This window comes from Trachinotus anak, unplaced genomic scaffold (genome assembly GCF_046630095.1).
Source record: "Trachinotus anak isolate AG129_WGS33_773 ecotype Australia unplaced genomic scaffold, CSIRO_AGI_Tana_v1 ptg000005l, whole genome shotgun sequence".
NCBI lineage: Eukaryota > Metazoa > Chordata > Actinopteri > Carangiformes > Carangidae > Trachinotus > Trachinotus anak.
This window is the reverse complement of record NW_027273856.1, coordinates 9,775,160-9,794,142: the sequence shown is the minus strand read 5'-3', so window position 1 is coordinate 9,794,142 and position 18,983 is coordinate 9,775,160.

The window sequence follows — 18,983 nt, the reverse complement described above, 5'->3', positions numbered from 1 at the left end:
GAACTGCTAACACTAGACCATTAAGGCCAACTGAGCTACAACTATGAGTTGCTAACACTACATTAAGTCATGTAATATCAGTAAACTACCACATTAATCTTAAGACATACTTACTAGAAACAACTGGGACAGGCAGGGTTTATTGGCCTGTTTGCTGCAGGTATAGTGTATGTCATTAACTTAGGCTTGATGACTAATTTGCTGCCTGTGCAGCACTTTACCACACGTGCTCTGATCATAAATAAGCTCAAGCTTATCTCAAGTGGAGTATCCTCCTTGTCTATGACAGTATTTACCCACATTTACAGCTATGAGAATTATACAGTTTCAGCTGACCTGCCTATCCTCAAGAGGGAATCTCAAGGTATGTTTGGATATTTATTACAAGAAAATTCTGTTACATTTCAAGCTGGCATATTTCCCATGAACGTTGCTCATGTGGTTCTATGGATGTCCTCTGCTGCAGAGATTAGGGGAAGAGAGGATAGACAGCATATTCTGAGGCAAGCAGTGCAAGCCTCCTACAGCTTCCCAAATAGACAGGATTTTAACATCATCTCAAACATCATCCACATCATTGTGGATCAAATTCCACAGGAAATGGCGACACTCTGTCAGTCACAGACAGACATCATTTACATAGCTGGTCCCTGTGGTTAAAAGACAGTACTATTACTGGGTGCCTTGGGTTAAATTTACTTGGCATATTTAGTAGTAAAATAATAACAGGACTTAGAAACTTCTTTAATCCTCCTAGGGGACACACTTCCTCAAATACTGAAACACAGGGCAGTCTGTTACAGTAATTACACACCTGTATATTGGGCAGTTCAAAAGTGTGGGATCATTTCAAGAGCCTGAAGGACAACCCCAAAAAGATGACATGTAAACTCTGTAGGCAAACATTCACCTATTGTTTGTAGACCTCAAACAAAGCTTGTCATTTAGTAAGTAACCTAATGTTAGCTAATTTTTTTTTCATTTAACCGTCTTTAATGTAAGTAAGGGGGTTCATATACAGACATTAACAAAATATATAATGTGCAAACACTGAAAAGACTCAGACCAAAGAGATATTTTCTATTTTCCTAATTTCTATTTTACATCTTTCTTTATTCACTTCACTCTTTTTGGTTCTTATCCTGATTTTGTAAAGCAAGCCAAGACATGAGGCCACCATTAAAGTTATGATATGTAACTTTTCCACATTCAAATGTCTACAAATGACTAGACCTATGTATATATTTTTTGAGTTATGTACTTATCTTATCCCAAATGTTTCTAGCAATTCCTGAACCAGAGAAACTGTGATTTTAATCATGGTAATGCTCTGTTTCATTTGGTTGACTGTCACTGATATTCCCTATGCGCATTCGTCAGTGTCGTGGTTACCCTGAATGTTTTTCAGTGGTAAAAAGCGTTGTGGTTACTTGCCAGAAGCTCCATTTGACTTTTTTAAGATACATTTTAAGATACGCTTTTACACCTTGGTTATTTTCAACTATATATTTTAACTGGGTGAAGGATTTTAGTCATCGGACATCTGGATCTTAAATTATATATAAGATATATAAGAAAACAGCCCGGCAAACAGCAGCTCAGGTCCCATCCACTTATACAGCATATGTCCATGCATCAACTCTGAGATGCCCTGTGTCTACCAAAGAGTGTCAGCGAAGAGTACACCTCTGCAGATCAGCTGCTGGTAAAAACTAGTGAAGTGTGACAGAGAGGAGAGGAATGACCTGCAGTAAAGAGTCCCGGCCAGGACTTGCCTGGTTGGTGGATTAGTGGCTACGTAGTGTGCCGGTAAAAACATCCTGAACACATGGGTTCCTTAAGTTATCAAAGAAACAAAGGTAGAGTCCTCTGCCATTCCAAGATCTCATGTCTGCCGAGAAGTGATGGTGAAGACAACAACTCCCATGATTCCTCACTATTTCATGACGTTACCCAATGCCATCTATTGTTATTGTTTTGATTGAGAGACCCCTAGCGGCAGAAGTTACATACTGTGCGTTTAGTATGATGCAAATTAAAATGATAATTAGTAGTATTAGTGTTACGTTCTTTTTGTAGTTATTTTTTCTATTTGGTAAATTGCTGATGTGGGCTTACATGTGCAGTTACAGAGTTTTTATATGTACAGTATGTAACAACAGATAACTTAATATTAATCAGTCATCTGAAGATCTATTTATGAGATTTATTGATTCTGAGAAGAAAAACAAATTAAAATGCCCTTGTATTCAGAGTCTTACTCTGGCAAATAAACCAACAGAAATAACATTTAGAAGACACTAAATCTCAATTAACACAACATTTAAAATAAGATATCATTTAATGAACAAAATGGAACAAACTTACGGCTGGTCTAAATCTAGTACAGGATAAGGTTTACCCAGTGAAAGTTGAGTGTGTGTTTGTTTATATATGTGTTTTCACTGCTATGTTAGACTAATGTCTGACCAACATCTCAACCACATGTCCATAAGATCCATCATAATCTGAGGTACACACACACACACACACACACACACACACACACACACACACACACACACACACACACACACACATATACACACAGTCATGTTATCATTGGAGTGTTTAGTATCCAATGAGAGTGAGAGCACAGAAGTGAAAAAGCTCTTTTCAACACACTTCATGTATGGTGAAAGAAAGTCAGTGTGCTGCGCAGAAACACTGCTCATTTATTTGTGTCAGAGCAACCTGGCTAACACACACACACACACAAATGTTTATACACACACACTGACTGCAGCCCAGAACCCATCTCACACATCTCCAACCTGGACCAGCATGCATTGGGGTGGCTAAAAATAGCTCGGCGGGTCCACTGTGGGCGTCCTTTGTGTAGTTTGTTGGGGACGTTATTAAAAAAAGGGGGGGGTGTAATGACTCCCTCAGCCCTGCACGCTGACTGTCAGTCATACAACTGCACCGCAAGGGCTTTACCGACCCACTTCTTTTCACAGTTCCACCCAGAAGAAAATGATGTTATATGATGATGATATATTTTTAGGTGCAAAAGTGCAAAAATACTCAACAAAGAAGTAAATTCCTTAACCCAGTCTTTAGGATTTTAGTATGCAAAAAGGAAAAAGGGAAAAGATCTTTTTTTTTTAATACTACATAAAAAAGAAAAGAAAGAAATAATGAAAAAAGAAAGATTGGGGTCCAAAATTATGAGACCAGTAGTTACTTTCCCAATGTGATGCCGCCACATTGCTGCTGGTAGATGTTCCTTCCATGCACTCGCCTTACGGTCACTGCCAGTTTCTCATCTGCCGTCCCAATTAATCCTGTTCAAAATTCCACACATTCCGGCTGCAATGGAAGGGTAGACTGCTCCCTCTCCCTCTCCTGGTAATCCACTTGCCATATTCAACTCTTGCTGCCCCGGCTGCCTGATCACCCACCTCCTTAAAGTCCCAAATGGTCTTGAATTGTGCAGCCATGTATGCTCCTCTGGCCTCAATGTACACTGGCACTGTACCAGTCTACCTGGATGCACCATGGATGGACAACAGATGATTCAACGTTTAGCACCGGAACCAGACTTAAAATCAAAATACAGCTAAAGCACTTAAGTCCTAATTTGACTGTTTGTTTCTTTGGCTCATTTCAGCGCTGACTGACTATCACCATTAATGGTTTGATCAAGCTGCAATAGTAGGCTACAATCTGTTACCTGTGGTTGGCCTGGCTGTTCGTAACTCAAACCAACCTGTTGTTACTAGAGCTCCGGAGAGAAGCCTAAGAGAGGAGATGTGAAACTACACTGAGATGGTTTTTGGTTCTTAAAACCACAAATATATCTTCTGACAAATATCAACACTTCAAAATAAAACACAACAAAATATGGGACCTTTAAACCAAGCAATGATATGCTTTATAGAAGAGAATATGAAGACTGTTATGTTCCTTCTTTTAAAAGTTACATCATCTGAATTAACAGTATTAACAGCAGACTGACGTTCACTGTTGTCTGTATACCTACAATCAGCTTCTTATGCATTTCTGACCCTTTCAGCTCTCTCCACTGTTGAAGCTGGAGCTGCTGACCTTGTTTTGGTGTGACACAACAGAGTCTCTGTGTAGGTCGGAGCAGAGGAGGTGAAAATAGATGCTTCCCAAGGGAACAAGCCACTCCTGTGGACACCATGATTCTAATTTGAGATTTGAGATTCACCAGGTTGATCAAGCACTGAAGAAGGCACTTATAGTTTTTGATGTGGGATCATTAACATTAACACTTTCTAATCTTTTGACAGAGCAGTACAGTGTGAAATTATTGTTGCGAGTGAGAAAAGTGAGTTGCATGATTGCACAAACTACAAATTTGCTCTAGGTGGCACAGATTAAAAATGTTCTAGTTTTGGCAGAAAATCAGCTGCAAATCATGCTTTGTGGTTATTCTGAGTCATTGCACTTCACTTGAGTGTGAGCTGTCTCATACATACACAAACTCCAAATAGAGATGCAATTATCTGCAGTGTCAGGAACTCATCCACTGACAGCGTTTGCAGAAACACTGTTGTGGTCAGTTGAATGAGATTTGACTTTGCACTGAGTCTCTAATGTACCATAAAAACCTGAGAGGCCAGACAACCAACCGGTCTTGGTTTTTGTTTAAGCCTTTTTACTTCTATTGGTATAGTGTCTTAATGTTTTTGAGTAATACTTTTCTGAGCAAGATAGATTTATTATGCCATTATGTTCACATCACTCTGTCTTATATATATTGTGTTTTGATTCTTTCCTCCTTATTGATAACTGAATAAAGAAATGAACTTATGCACTCACTCATTTTATAGTTTTACCATAAGCCTGTGGTAGGCATATTGTTTTGAAACTGCATAAGCTAAACTATGAACATAAAAGATGTTTAAAGTTTGCACATGACTGAGTACACCCCTGCAATGTTTATACTGCAATTTGTGGTCCCAACTGTGGTTGACAAACTATATTTTCATCTGTAAATATTTTAGTTACAGATTGAGCAAGCAAGGCTGTATTTTCCCACCAGCAAAGCAGTGTGAGAGGTTTATTCAGCATTCTGGTTGAGAAAATGTGAAACTGAAAGGCAGGTAAGCTACAGAAGCATAGCTGTATGGGTGTTATCAGGGAATATTGTGATTATAACAGGACTACATTTTCATAGGCTCTTTTTATTTTATGTTGCTGCTCACTGACAGCTGGGAGACCTAGAATGACTGTGTTTGTGTGCCTGTGTTTGTGTGTGTGTGTGTGTGTGTGTAACAGTCTAACTGATTGACATCCACCCAGGGGTGTGACCTTTGACCTGCAGAGGGCACTGCAGGTCACTGACAGGAAGTGTGTGGAGGTCAACAATGTGGAGTGAGTGGTGGACACTGCAACACACATGTAGCTACCTGTGTTACTGAGCCTGAAAAAACAGAGAGATTTGTGTAATTCACAACATTACTTCAAAATTTGTTTTAAAATAAAAAAAAATCACCAAAAAAAAAAAAATGTAAACACAGTGAAATTTCAGAGGAAACAGCCCACACCTCTTAACACATGAGTGACATCTGATGACAGCCTGAAAGTAGGGTTTGCAGCCATGCATCACTGTAGAGCTGCAGAACTTAGCAACTACACACTGGGCCACAGGAATGATTAAACTTCATATCAGAGTTGCCACAAACCAATACAAAGGGGCCCCTATTTTTACAAGGTTGGGGATGTGAGCCCCCCTGGCTAATCGGAGTTGTAGTTCTACAAACATTTCTGTGGGACAGAAATAATGTCATTGGTTGAGTAAAACCTCAGTGGCCAGAGGACTGAAGGTTCTTCCTCTCTGTCAGGAGAAGCCAATGTAATCATAAAGCAGCAACACAATAAACTGAGGAGGAACTAAAAATGTTGTTTTGAACAAGTTCTCCTCCTCAGTTCCCTTCTATTTATTTTGTGCTCCTTCAAGCATTCTCACTATTCTCACTTTCTTGGTGGAACCATGTTTAGCTGGTTTGCGTCTTATCTTTTTGACAGATGTTGTCATATATAGTGAGTAGCCAAAGTACTATTTCCCTCTCTGAGCAACATGAATAGACTGATACCCATTTTTATGTCCAGCGGGATAGACTACTGCAATGCTCTCCAGTTTTTATATTGACTTTAAAATGCGTTTACTTCACAGCATTTCATGGTCTTGCACCAGTGTACTTGTCTGAAATGCATCCAGTCTATAAACCAGGACAGCTGTTGGTTTTAAATCTGAGCCACTGCCTGTTAATCTGAGAGCAGCTTGAAGTGTTGATATATTTAAACATTAGCCTGGTTTTTGATTGACTATTATAGAGCCATTATTTAATCAATTTAATGTCTTTAAATATTTACTGTCTCTTTTTTAATTCATGTTATTATCTTATCAAAACTTTTCAGACATGGCAAGCCCTCAAAATCTATGCTAGTTAGCTACCCTGCCGACCTTCACAGAAAATGAATAACGTGGACTAGAGATGTCACCATATGTAATGTTCCACATTAACCCCTAATGTGAGCATGCACACACACATGTGCACATACTTCCATATAGTCAGTGTGCGATCAGTAGTTTAAATTGACTAACAAGATGACAGACACATGGTGTAAAAATATTTGTTTAAAAAGTCAGTGTCCTAAACAAGCTAACATTAGCCTCCGTGAACAGTGTGTGTGCACCATTGCAACAGATTCCAGCTATTCCAATTCATAAATAATAATGGTAATATTTCAGGATATGAACATCTTGACAACATGTAACAACTGAAACTCACTCAGCCTAAATTCTGTATAAGAAATCTGGGTGTCTGTCTCTGAGCTGCTTAGATAAGTTTACAGTGTTTTCTCCTGCCATTTGAAATGCTCTGTGGAACTGTTTGCATATGGCTTTTAGTTCGTTTACATCTTCTGTTTGATGTTGATGTCATGTACAGTACCTTCAGTACCTATGGTACCCTAGAAACCTATGGTACTGTAGAAATAAATAAGATCTTATTAGGAGATAAATCAAGATTAAAGCAGTGTGAAATTACTACTGAGGTATCGGTTCACACCCCTATCCCTATCATGGACTTGCACAAACAAAAAACACATTATTATCTTTTCCTATTTACATTCTGACCACAGTTCCTTCTTTGATGTCTGATGCTAATGGTCTGATAGCTAAATTCTTGCAGAACCTCTCTAGCATATGCTCTGCATGTACAGTGCATCCGGAAAGTATTCACAGCGCTTCACTTTTTCCACATTTTGTTATGTTACAGCCTTATTCCAAAATGGATTAAATTCATTTTTTACCTCAAAATTCTACACACAATACCCATAATGACAAAGTGAAAAAAGTTTGCTTGAAATTTTCGCAAATATATTAAAAATAAAAAACAAAAAAAAAATCACATGTGCATAAGTATTCACAGCCTTTGCTCAATGCTTTGTTGAAGCACCTTTGGCAGCAATTACAGCCTCAAGTCTTTTTGAGTATGATGCTACAAGCTTGGCACACCTATTTTTGGGCAGTTTCTCCCATTCTTCTTTGCAGATCCTCTCAAGCTCCATCAGGTTGGATGGGGAGCGTCGGTGCACAGCCATTTTCAGATCTTTCCAGAGATGTTCAATTGGGTTCAAGTCTGGGCTCTGGCTGGGCCACTCAAGGACATTCACAGAGTTGTCCCGAAGCCACTCCTTTGTTATCTTGGCTGTGTGCTTAGGGTCGTTGTCCTGTTGGAAAATGAACCTTCGCCCCAGTCCGAGGTCCAGAGCGCTCTGGAGCTGGTTATCATCAAGGATGTCTCTTTACATTGCTGCATTCATCTTTCCCTCGACCCTGACTAGTCTTCCAGTTCCTGCTGCCGAAAAACATCCCCACAGCATGATGCTGCCACCACCATGCTTCACTGTAGGGATGGTATTGGCCAGGTGATGAGCGGTGCCTGGTTTCCTCCAGACATGACGCTTGGCATTCAGGCCAAAGAGTTCAATCTTTGTTTTATCAGACCAGAGAATTTTCATTCTCATGGTCTGAGAGTCCTTCAGGTGCCTTTTGGCAAACTCCAGACGGGCTGTCCTGTGCCTTTTTACTGAGGAATGGCTTCCATCTGGCCACTCTACCATACAGGCCTGATTGGTGGAGTGCTGCAGAAATGGTTGTCCTTCTGGAAGGTTCTCCTCTCTCCACGGAGCAATGCTGGAGCACTGTCAGAGTGACCATCTGGTTCTTGGTTACCTCCCTGACTAAGGCCCTTCTGCCCCGATCGCTCAGATCGGCCAGGCGGCCAGCTCTAGGAAAGAGTCCTGGTGGTTCCAAACTACTTCCATTTACAGATGATGGAGGCCACTGTGCTCATTGAGACCTTCAATGCTGCAGAAATTTTTCTGTACCTTTCCCCAGATCTGTGCCTCGATACAATCCTGTCTCGGAGGTCTACAGACAATTCCTTGGACTTCATGGCTTGGTTTGTGCTCTGACCTGCACTGTCAACTATGGGACCTTATATAGACAGGTGTGTGTCTTTCCAAATCATGTTCAATCAACGGAATTTACCACAGGTGGACATCAATCAAGTTGTAGAAACAGTGTAGAAACAGTGGAAGTGAACATTTATGTACATGTGATTTATTTTTTGTTTTTGTTTTTAATATATTTCCAATAATTATTGTGTGTATTGTGTGTAGAAATTTGAGGTAAAATCTGAATTTAATCCATTTTGGAATAAGGCTGTAACATAACAAAATGTAGAAAAAGTGAAATGTTTTGAATACTTTCCAGATTCACTGTAGGTTAGCTTACAATGTGGTCAAAGGCAACACCACAACACACCTACAGAGCTGAAAGTCACATAGTTCACATGTGCTGTAATGGAATTAGTGGCTGGTAGGAAATGCCAACCTCTGTGTGCTAGCCTTGATTACCAGCTTGGCAGAGACAGAACCCCCCACAAACTCTGTATTGCTGCTACAACCAGCAAATAAGATCAATATGTTAGTGAGGACACTGGAGCATGTGGGTATGGGTGTGTGTTCAGAGACTGAGGAGGGTTAGCAACAAGGACAGTAGATGAATTGTTCTTCAGTGGGGGAAGTTAAAGGGTGATGAAAGTAGATGTTCTTCTGATCATCCCCGATGACTCATCCTTCCTGTTTGTCCTCACTTTCCCCTCTCACAATTCTTGTGTCCAGCATTTATAGGACATTTGTGCTTTTGGTGCTGATATCTCTAATGATTGATTTTATGATTTTGACTTTAATGGCCACAACACTGAAACTCAGTGAACAGGTTTCCTATACTTCAGTACATCACATACTCAAAAACGGTAGTGATAGCTCCACCATGTGTTGAGAAATACTGAAAAAATGTTTTGGTCAGTACCTGAGCAACCATGAGTTGTCGAGGAAAAATTAAGGCAAAAATATCTTGTTATTACCTTGTTATGTTATTGTTTCTCTGGGATTTGCTGGCAAACTTTTGTGGTTGTGGTTAAATCATTTCAACCTCATTCATCCAACTATAACCAAACCTAACAAGACTAACACGTTTCACGCAGTTTCAAGTTTGGCCATTTGGGGATTGCCATAATATGAAAACAAAAGTTGCTTGTTAGAAATCACTACCATTTCCAGATAGTAATGGCTAGACACTTGGTTTTACTTTTGAACAGCTTGTTGATATCACCTATAATTAATACATTTATTTATTAAAACAAAATAAAATATCTCACTGAACTTGGCAGATGCTTGTCAAAGGCTTCACATGGTCAAAAGTAGCTACCAGCTACAGCAGCTACAAGTAAGCTGCAAAATCTTTCAACAATCACACTGCATTTTATTCAAGAAATACACACATGTAGCTCACTCAAGTATCTTTGACTATCCTATTTCATTTAGCTTTTGTTACTTGTTTCTTCAGTTTTATCAGATTCTTCTAAAGTTGTATTCCTCTCTCTGATCTACCTGCGGCAAGACAATTCGTGCATGAGTGTGCAGGAATCTACAACCTTATCAGCAGACAAGAGCATCAGTTTTGGAAAATTCTGCAAAAATTCTGTATGACATTTAATGACAATTTTAGATTCTTGATAATAAAATCATGCCATTTCAACATGTCCCATCACATACTTATTTTAACACAAATTTTTAACCCAAAATCTTCCAACCTGCAGGAGTTAAACTGGGACTTGCAGACCCACCTGGAACTGAATGAATGAATGAACACCCACATCTTGCTTCTGTTTTGTCCTTAAGAATTCAGTGTGTGTCTTGTGTTTATTTGTTCTTTAATCCCAGCAGGGAGTCAGGATAAAAATACAGACAAAACCTTTGCAGTCTTATGAAGAGACCAACAGAACCAGGCTTTACACCAAAGAAAAGCAATGACTTGATGCCAGAGTCATCACTCAAGCCTCAAGCGTGAATATTTCACCTGACAATTCATGTCATACTTTTATTTTGCTGGTGGATGTTAAAATGTTATGATGGTACAAGGACATCAGCAATTCACTGAGGTACACATTGGCCCCTGACTCAGGGACTCTCAGATGGCTTTCCTGTGTGCTGGAGGGACCTGTTTTAGTGAAAGGGGGGTCACACTAACTGAAAGTGTACCGAGCAAAAACAGGTCTTGTTGATACAGTCATCTGAGCCAACTGGATAACACATTAAGCTAGCTGGGGATACACTGGAGACCAGCTGTGCACGTGGCCAACAGAAACCACAGTGGAATAACAACAGAAGCTAAAACTAATAGATATTACATTGCCTCAGTGGAAGTGATTTACCTGACCAAGGCACTAACTTATTCATTATCCAGTCATCTTAGTTTAAAATAATTTGTGCTGTGCTGCTGGGTCAGTGGCTCTGTCTGGTGTGGAGTTGCAGCTGCTTGGTTATGACATAATGTAGCCATGAAAAGGTGTTTGGTTCAAATGTTAGCTCACCTGTGTTTTTCTTTGACACAAGAGGACTATTCTGTATGAATGTCTGGCCAGACATATTAGGGACAAAGGTTAGATTTAGGTTGGCTCCTGAATCAGATTCCTGTTGAGGTCTCCCACACAAGGTTCTGCATCTTGTACTCTCTTCCTCTGCTTATCATTTTCTTATTTTTTATTAATTAAGGATATTATCTATCTATCTATCTATCTATCTATCTATCTATCTATCTATCTATCTATCTATCTATCTATCTATCTATCTATCTATCTTTTAAAGAAGAGAAAGTCATTGTGTTCTGTGGATTATCCCTGCAGACTGCCCTCATTGTGGTATGATTTACTAGTAGATTATGTCTTGTTGATACACAAAGCAGTTTTGTTGTATGCTTGTGAAACAAGGTAATATACATGAAAAGTTACACCTGAAATTTCTTGAAGCTGCTCTGGAATGGATTAAATGACACTGCATAAAGTTAAAGGTGTTACTTATGGTGACGACCCCACAGAGAATGATCAACTAATTTGGAGAATTGGTGATTTGTGGGTGATTTCCATTCCTTTACAATGAGTGTTTTGGCAACAGCCATCCCCAGCATCACAGACTGTTGTATGGCTGTATGGAAGTGCAGAGTGGATTGTCTACTTCCCAAAGAGAATGACCTTTAATAGGCCTTAGTTAATGAGACTCTTCTCCTTCCAGTGCTGTTCCTTTCCAGGAACCATGCCATCCTGGTGGTGAATGAGGAGCCTGGCCGGGTATCACAGGGTGAGTTTGAATCTTGAAAGGCACAGTGTTAAGTCATCTCTTCGTTATAGTCTGGGAGGATCAGGACCTTGTTTCTCTTGACTCCATGGGTTGTAGTCTGCCGTGCCACAGGATCATCTCTTTCAAAGTGGAGGATATATGCAATGATTTGGTGCCAGTTGCCAGCTTCAGCTGGAGGGAGTCTGTAAACTAATTTAGTGGGTTTATCTTCTTCTTTGCCTTCTTGTTTTCCCACGATCTTAATATTTTCTCCAGACACCTGTCTCATTCTCTTTAACATCCCATGTTTGGATGAACCTCAGCTATGCCTTTTTACACTCTATCTACCTCAAAATCTGTTTTGTCTGCTCTGCCTTTGGCCCCAGTGGCCTGTGTTGCAGGCTTGTCTAGCTCCAGCTGTGTTGAGTATTTGGAAGTCAAGGATGAAACAAAGCTGTCCTCTTAGCACGCATACCTTTGCTTCAGCACTTGCTACCTGAGGGGGTAACCAGTTTGTCTGGAGGAGTCTGCCTTTCTCAACAGTTAGTCCTTATCTTACCCTCATCTGTACTCACTCAGGGTGTCAAACCCATCACAACTTTCATCATGTGGGTGCATGGTAGTCAAGGCCACAAATCTTTAGTCCTTGCTTTTGGTATGTCAGACTTGACATAGGGGCTGTATGAAAATGATTATTAAATACAATTAACGTTAAAAGGAAAAAAATTGATAAATAAACACAGAAAGAAATATAAAGCTGGGATCAAAAAAGAGAAAGAAAGAGTAAACCTTAAAAAGATCCTCCACTGTATGGGCTGAAATTAGGGTCAAAAATATTATGAGCTTGTAAAATGATGTTCACTAATTCAGTAATTCCAAAGTTTGTAGTCTGCACAAGGAATTCAATTTTGTGTATATGTAGAAAATATTTATATTTGTTGAAAAATACTATGTGAATAAAAGCAAAGGTGAGGTTACACAAAGACACTAAAGTTTTACATGCAGTTTTCTGCTTTGTATCTGTACTCAGATCACTTTTTTGCTTTTGTCTTGTATAACCTCACCACTATATCATTTTCTTCTCAGTTTTTATTTGCTTTGTTTTTACAAATACAAATCTTTTCTACACATGCACGAGCTTCAATTTGGATTGAAGTATGTAGATTTATTTGAACAGGTTTATAAAGGTTAATTTACAACAACAAATTTTTTTTATTTATCTTTGAAAGCCTTTATACTGTATCTGCACACACTGAAGCTCTCCAAACCCCATTTTGTTAAACATCAACTATGTGGTGACAGGTGGGAATGCTTGTTGTCATTCACCTCAGCTCCACGAAGCCAACAGACAGTGCTTCAATCTGGAGAGAATAGCATGTTTGAACAGGAACAAACAGAGGCTATTTCCTCAGCCCAGTGAGGTTTCTTTGCTGGGGCCAGTCTGACATGCAGACAAAGCCGCTGGCAGCCAGTTAGGGTTGTGAGCCAGTGATGAAGACAATAAAGCAAATATCATTTTGAGATTGTGTTACAACCATCCATATTCAAGCATCAGTCTCTGACTCACTGACACTCTTCTATCGAGTTAATAAAAATATTATCTAAGCTCTGCTGAAATCTGTAATCCTCTCAACAATTCTTTCCTTTGTCTAAAAGTGTGCAAGTTATTATTGAACCAAAATGACTGGTAGACATGAAATGTTAACAAAACATCTTGTTTCTGCCCAGTCAGGCCTATAAAACCCAAGAGCTGGAACTGGCTGCTAATTTGTTATGCAGCACACATTTCATTTGGAGTGGATCTGCTGAAAGGTCAAAAGATCACGTAGCCTTCAGCTGGGGAGATCAGCTGATTGGGAAATAAGTTGCTTCCAGATGGTCTGCTTGACTGGATGTGTTTCTGGATGGTGTTATGAAGCAAAGACGAAGAGAACAAAACTTTGTCAAACGTTTGTCTGAACAGTATTAGGACTGAATCTATTTTGCCTAACTGAGATAGATGTAGATGCACCAAATTTTACAACATTCTGGTGTCAGGCGTAGCAGGAAGTCTCCCCTGCCCACAGAAAGTGATGAATCACAATAATCCTCAATAACAGTGAGAAGTTGCTTGAGACAGAGAAAGCTACACTCCACAGAATTAAAGCATGTATTTCTCTAATTCAAGTGGTTTGTACCACATTGTATTTTTTTGTTATTATTTCAACTCAAAAATAATTATATAAGAATGTGGCCAGCAATTTTCTATACTTTGATATTTGTCAAAAAATCCCATGGAAAGACCAAAACAACAATGGTCATGTCCTACTACCAAATATTGTGTGTATCCAAAACCTGGTGATGACTTTGACAGTGGAGTAGTTCCTGTAAGGCAGAAGCTACTGAGTCTGCTTGGGAACATAGGTTGTTCATAAACAATTGACAATTTTTTTCAACTTTTTCAACTTTGTCAACTTGTGCGATTAGATTCCCATTCATTGCAGCATCTAGCTAGGAAAAATGTTACAGAGCCATTAAACATGGCTCTGTAACATTTTTCCTGTGAGTAGAGTCCATAAGATTAACTTAAAGCTGCACCAATCATTATCTTTCTGAATGATCCCGCAGCTTTCTATTTCCCCTCAGCTCTACAGAGCCTTTTAGAGAGTGAAATATTGGATCTGTCAGTTGGACACAAACACAACTCAGCTGCTCTGTGTCTGCTGGATGTGTGAATAAAGAGTTTACATGCACCATATCAACTTAATATGGTCATAATATAAAGACTTTTCGCAGCTTGCTCTGCTGTTAATGTTGGTTTATGGCCTCCTTGTACTTAAACAAAGTTCAGTGGTAAGTGATTCTTGCCATGTCATGAAGCGCTATCAGTAAAGTCCATAAAACAGATGGTTAGTTTTTTCTGAAAATAAGTTCTGAGAGGGCTTGACTTTGTTTGACTGGGGCTTAATAAGTGGTCCTGCATTAAAATTATTCTATGCAAAAAGTCTGATGATCAGTAAAAAAGTCGTAAGGTTTTACAAAAATGTATTCAATCGCAAATACAGCTAATTTTTTGAAACAGCAAAACAGAAACATATCAGTAACACACATTCATATATACACATAATTAGACACACCTTGTTATGGTGTTATCCGAACTTGAATACATATATACAAAACAAAAACAGTCAAATCAGTCTCTGTTTGAAGAGAGGACGAGAATGTTGTGAACAATGGACATGAGCACATTAAATGACAATGAGTGCCAAGTTGTTTTGGCACTTCCAGCATACTGTAGAACATGAATCGCCATATTTATCAGGAGTCACATGCAGTTCATTAATTATTTTATATAGTTTTTAATGCGATTTGTCTTGGGCCTGGTCTTGTCATCTAGGTGAACGCCATAGTCCTTTTCCCAGCTATGTTTAATATTCATTGTAGTCTTATAATTCATAAGCAACTGATCATATATATATAAGTCATCACTTTCTTGTTAAGTGTTGTTGCTTTCATAATAGGATTATTAAGAACATCCAGCATTCTGTCAGTTTTATGATAAAGAATTGAGTTCAAATAACCACTAATTTGAGGTTAATGATAATAGTGTGTTCAAGGAATTTGTAACTCTCCCTGTAATCAGTTTCAACATAGGTAGCATTCCCCGTCTATCTACACTCTCCACATCAACACTCAACCAATTACACTCTGAGGTCAAACTTCAGAAGTGTATGGAAATGTTGACATACTCATGCTAAAGCAGCCAAAAGGGTAACAGCCTTTACACTGGCAGGAAGTTTTTTCATATGAGTGGAAATGTTGCTGCAGTTTATACTTGGCACAAAGAGTTGTAGCATACAAACAGAGGGAAGTCTGTAGCTCTTGATGAAACACAGATTAAAGTCGAATTCTACATTTATACTGCAGATAGTGCATGCATTTTTCCATTTTTCAAAAGAGGATAAAACAATTTTGGATACATTTCTGGAAGCAGTGTCTAAGAGAGGTGTAAGTTATGGATTACTTTGTCAGTTCAAATTGTTATGTTCAGTTCAGTTCAAAGATTCAGTCACTATGTAATTTGATCACTTTTTTTTCTAACCTTGGCATCCAGTGTTGCCAACTTTGTTGCTTGATTAAGTGACTTTTCAGACCCCTTTAGCAACTTTTTTCAATAAAGCAGCTAGTGACAAATCTTGTGACTTTCAGGCAAACTTAGCTACTTTCCAGAGAGTCGACAGTACTGCATACCTGTCAGTGTTTTGTTTGTTTGTTTGTTTTTTCAACAAGACCAAATAGTGTTGGCTATTAAGCACAATTTAAGCTATCTTTTCTTATACCTCAAGATAGCTAAATGCCTAACTAGCTGGTGTGTCTAGTTTGCTATTGTTAGCACTGATTCTAGAGCTGCAACAATTTAATTTGATGGATTTGCAAAAATTTGTTGGTTCCAGCTTCTCACATATGTGATGCTTTTAACAGATGGGAATAAACTTAATATCTTTGGGCTTTAGGCTGTTGGTTGAATTGAAGAATTTCATTACATCCCAGGCACTTTTCTTTATCATGTAATGACCTACTCATGAAAATACAATACATGGAAAATAATCAACAGATTAATTGATAATGATGCTGTACACTCAGTGTTGTCTTTGCCCCAGATTATACAAATTATCTTTATATCATGGCTCTAGATATGGTGATAGCAAATGATCATACTGTTCAACCCCACTGCAAAGGGCAGTCCTGTAATCTCAGCAGTCTGCACAGTATCCCATAAAACACAGAGTAACATACAGAGTAACCTACAGGGTAACGTCCAAAGTGCTTAAAAAATAGTTGGGACTAACAATGGCTTCCCCACAGCTGGTTATCTGCTGTGTGGCTGTTGGAATTTAAGTGAAATTATGAACTGAAAAAGCCTTTGTAGACACAGAGTTTGTCCTACCCCTGCAGTAACCTGAGACAGTTTCACATTGCATAAAAAGATTCCTTCTTAACAATTATGTCTGGAATTTAGTTTAATTAGACTATCCATAGCAATTTGAGTATCCCCCACCATCCACCCACCTAAATACTTTCCAACAACAAAGAATTTGCAGTGGAGGATAGATCTCAGGTATGTACAGAGAAGCCAAAGTACTACCTCTTACCAGTGTCTTTCCAGTTTTCATGTGTGTTGGGCGTGGGTGGAACGGTAGGGTGGGGGTTTGGCAGGAGTCTGTGTGGGCACTTTCCCACTGTTTTATACAACCATACAAAAAACAAAGGCTTTCCTGGAAACATTCATCGGGTCCAAGTGCCTCTGGGATTTTTACGCTCTGTGGCATGCACTCACACAAAATCCTGGTCAAGCTCTTCATATCCTGTTCCACTGCATTGTAATAGTGGGCTGTGGTGATGAGCGGTGACTTAGGATGAGATCACTCAGCTCCTCAAGGATGTCAGAGAGTTTGAGGTCAGGTCTTGGAGTGGGCTGAATTGTTTCTGAGTGACACCCTCCCACCTTGTAAGAGCATGACGAAGGACCTAGTACCTCTCTCACAATGCTGTGGACTCCTTTTGTGAATTGGATTTGACTCAATAATAGTCCCATAAAAACAGAAAGAATAGAATATGTTTCATTTCAACATGCATTGTAATGATTCATATGTTTATCCTCTTTCTGGTAACATGCACAGACATGCTGGAGACACTCTCCTGCTCACTGTTTGCTTTAGATGCTCCAATATGTCAACTTCACCCAGAAAATGTATTCATATTTTACTACCAGTGGGTTGCTGGGTGTGTTTGTGCATGTGTTTGTGCATGGATGCATTTCCAGGACCTTGAGAGTTATAGCATGTAAGGGTCTTTGACAGGCACACTGTACAGGCTCCTTAGACACCTCCTGCCCAATTGAGTGGCTCACAGCAGGCCTCTTTATACAGCAGCCTGGAATCACACTAATATCCGTGGTTAGAGAGCAGCACCAGGGTCTTGCTGCATCATCTGTGAGTCAACAAACACTCTGAATAACACAGTCTATTGTCAATGTGTTTGTGAGAAAGAAAGAGCGAGAGGGAGATAGAGCAGGGCAAAGAGGGCCTGACTGAATCAATGTCACAGTTCTATAGTGAAGCAACAGTGAAAAACATTAAGTCCGAGATCTTTTATGTTATTATGAAAAATGTAACATAATTATTGATTTTTTATCAACCTGTGGAAGGGCAGATTTAACTGGTGTGCCACCACCATCCAGGTAATTACTGGGAAACACTGCATGTTATATTGGTTTGCCCAGTATGACGAGCAGTGCACCAGCAGACTTCTTTCCAATGTGGTCACACGTTGCTCCGGTTTATTCTGACACAGCCTACATCTGTCTTTATTTTCATTTTCTAGATCAAAATACTGTCAAACTGCACTGGTTTTACTCGATGTCCTCTGTTCCACTTTCCACCTTGCTTGTTCACACCGTTTGTAATTGAGTGTGTAAATCTTAGATTAATAAATATTAATAATTTGTTTAAACAACTAGTATTTCTGGTGCTGACTAGCAAGGTTAGCAACATTTAATCATTTAGTTTAATCATCCAGAAATGATTCGTCATCTTTTATGATCATATGCACACAGACAGAGATTCTTGCTTAATGAAGAGACTAGATGTACAGTACTCTGCCTGCTGTGGTCCCATTTCTGCTGCTGATAACCCATATTAGCAGGACAAGCCAGGTAGCAAACTTCTCCTCAGCCACATCCTCAGGTCTTCACTTCATGGGGAATGTAATGTCCCAGGGTCCTGTCCATGTTTGACAGCATTGGATTGAACCACTGTCCCTCTGAGTAGCTGCCCAATGTATGTGTGTGTGTTTATGATAAGTAGTGGAATAAATTCACAGATGAAAATGTAAACAAAAACTGCTTATGTGTACAATCCGTCCAACTTACTGAGGTCATAACTTTATACTTTAAAATTAACAAAATTCTTATATTGAAAATTCCTCAATTTTTTCAGGAAGTCCATAAAATCCCACAAGTCCTCACATCTTTTCAAAGTGTTTGGATTTTCCCTTTAATGCAAATGTTTATTATTTTTAAATTCCCTCTAGCCACTGGCTAAGAGATGCTTTAGTGGATTTTTCCAGCACACAGTAACTGTATATTTAGTTGTGCATATGAGTGAGAAAACTAATGGGAGACTTTGAATTGACCTAAAATCATTATTTGATGCATCTGTGTGCTCTGTTTCCAAACTTCTTTGTTCATTGCAGTTTTTATATAAACAACAGGAACAACTCTCTTGCAGAATGGTTGTCTA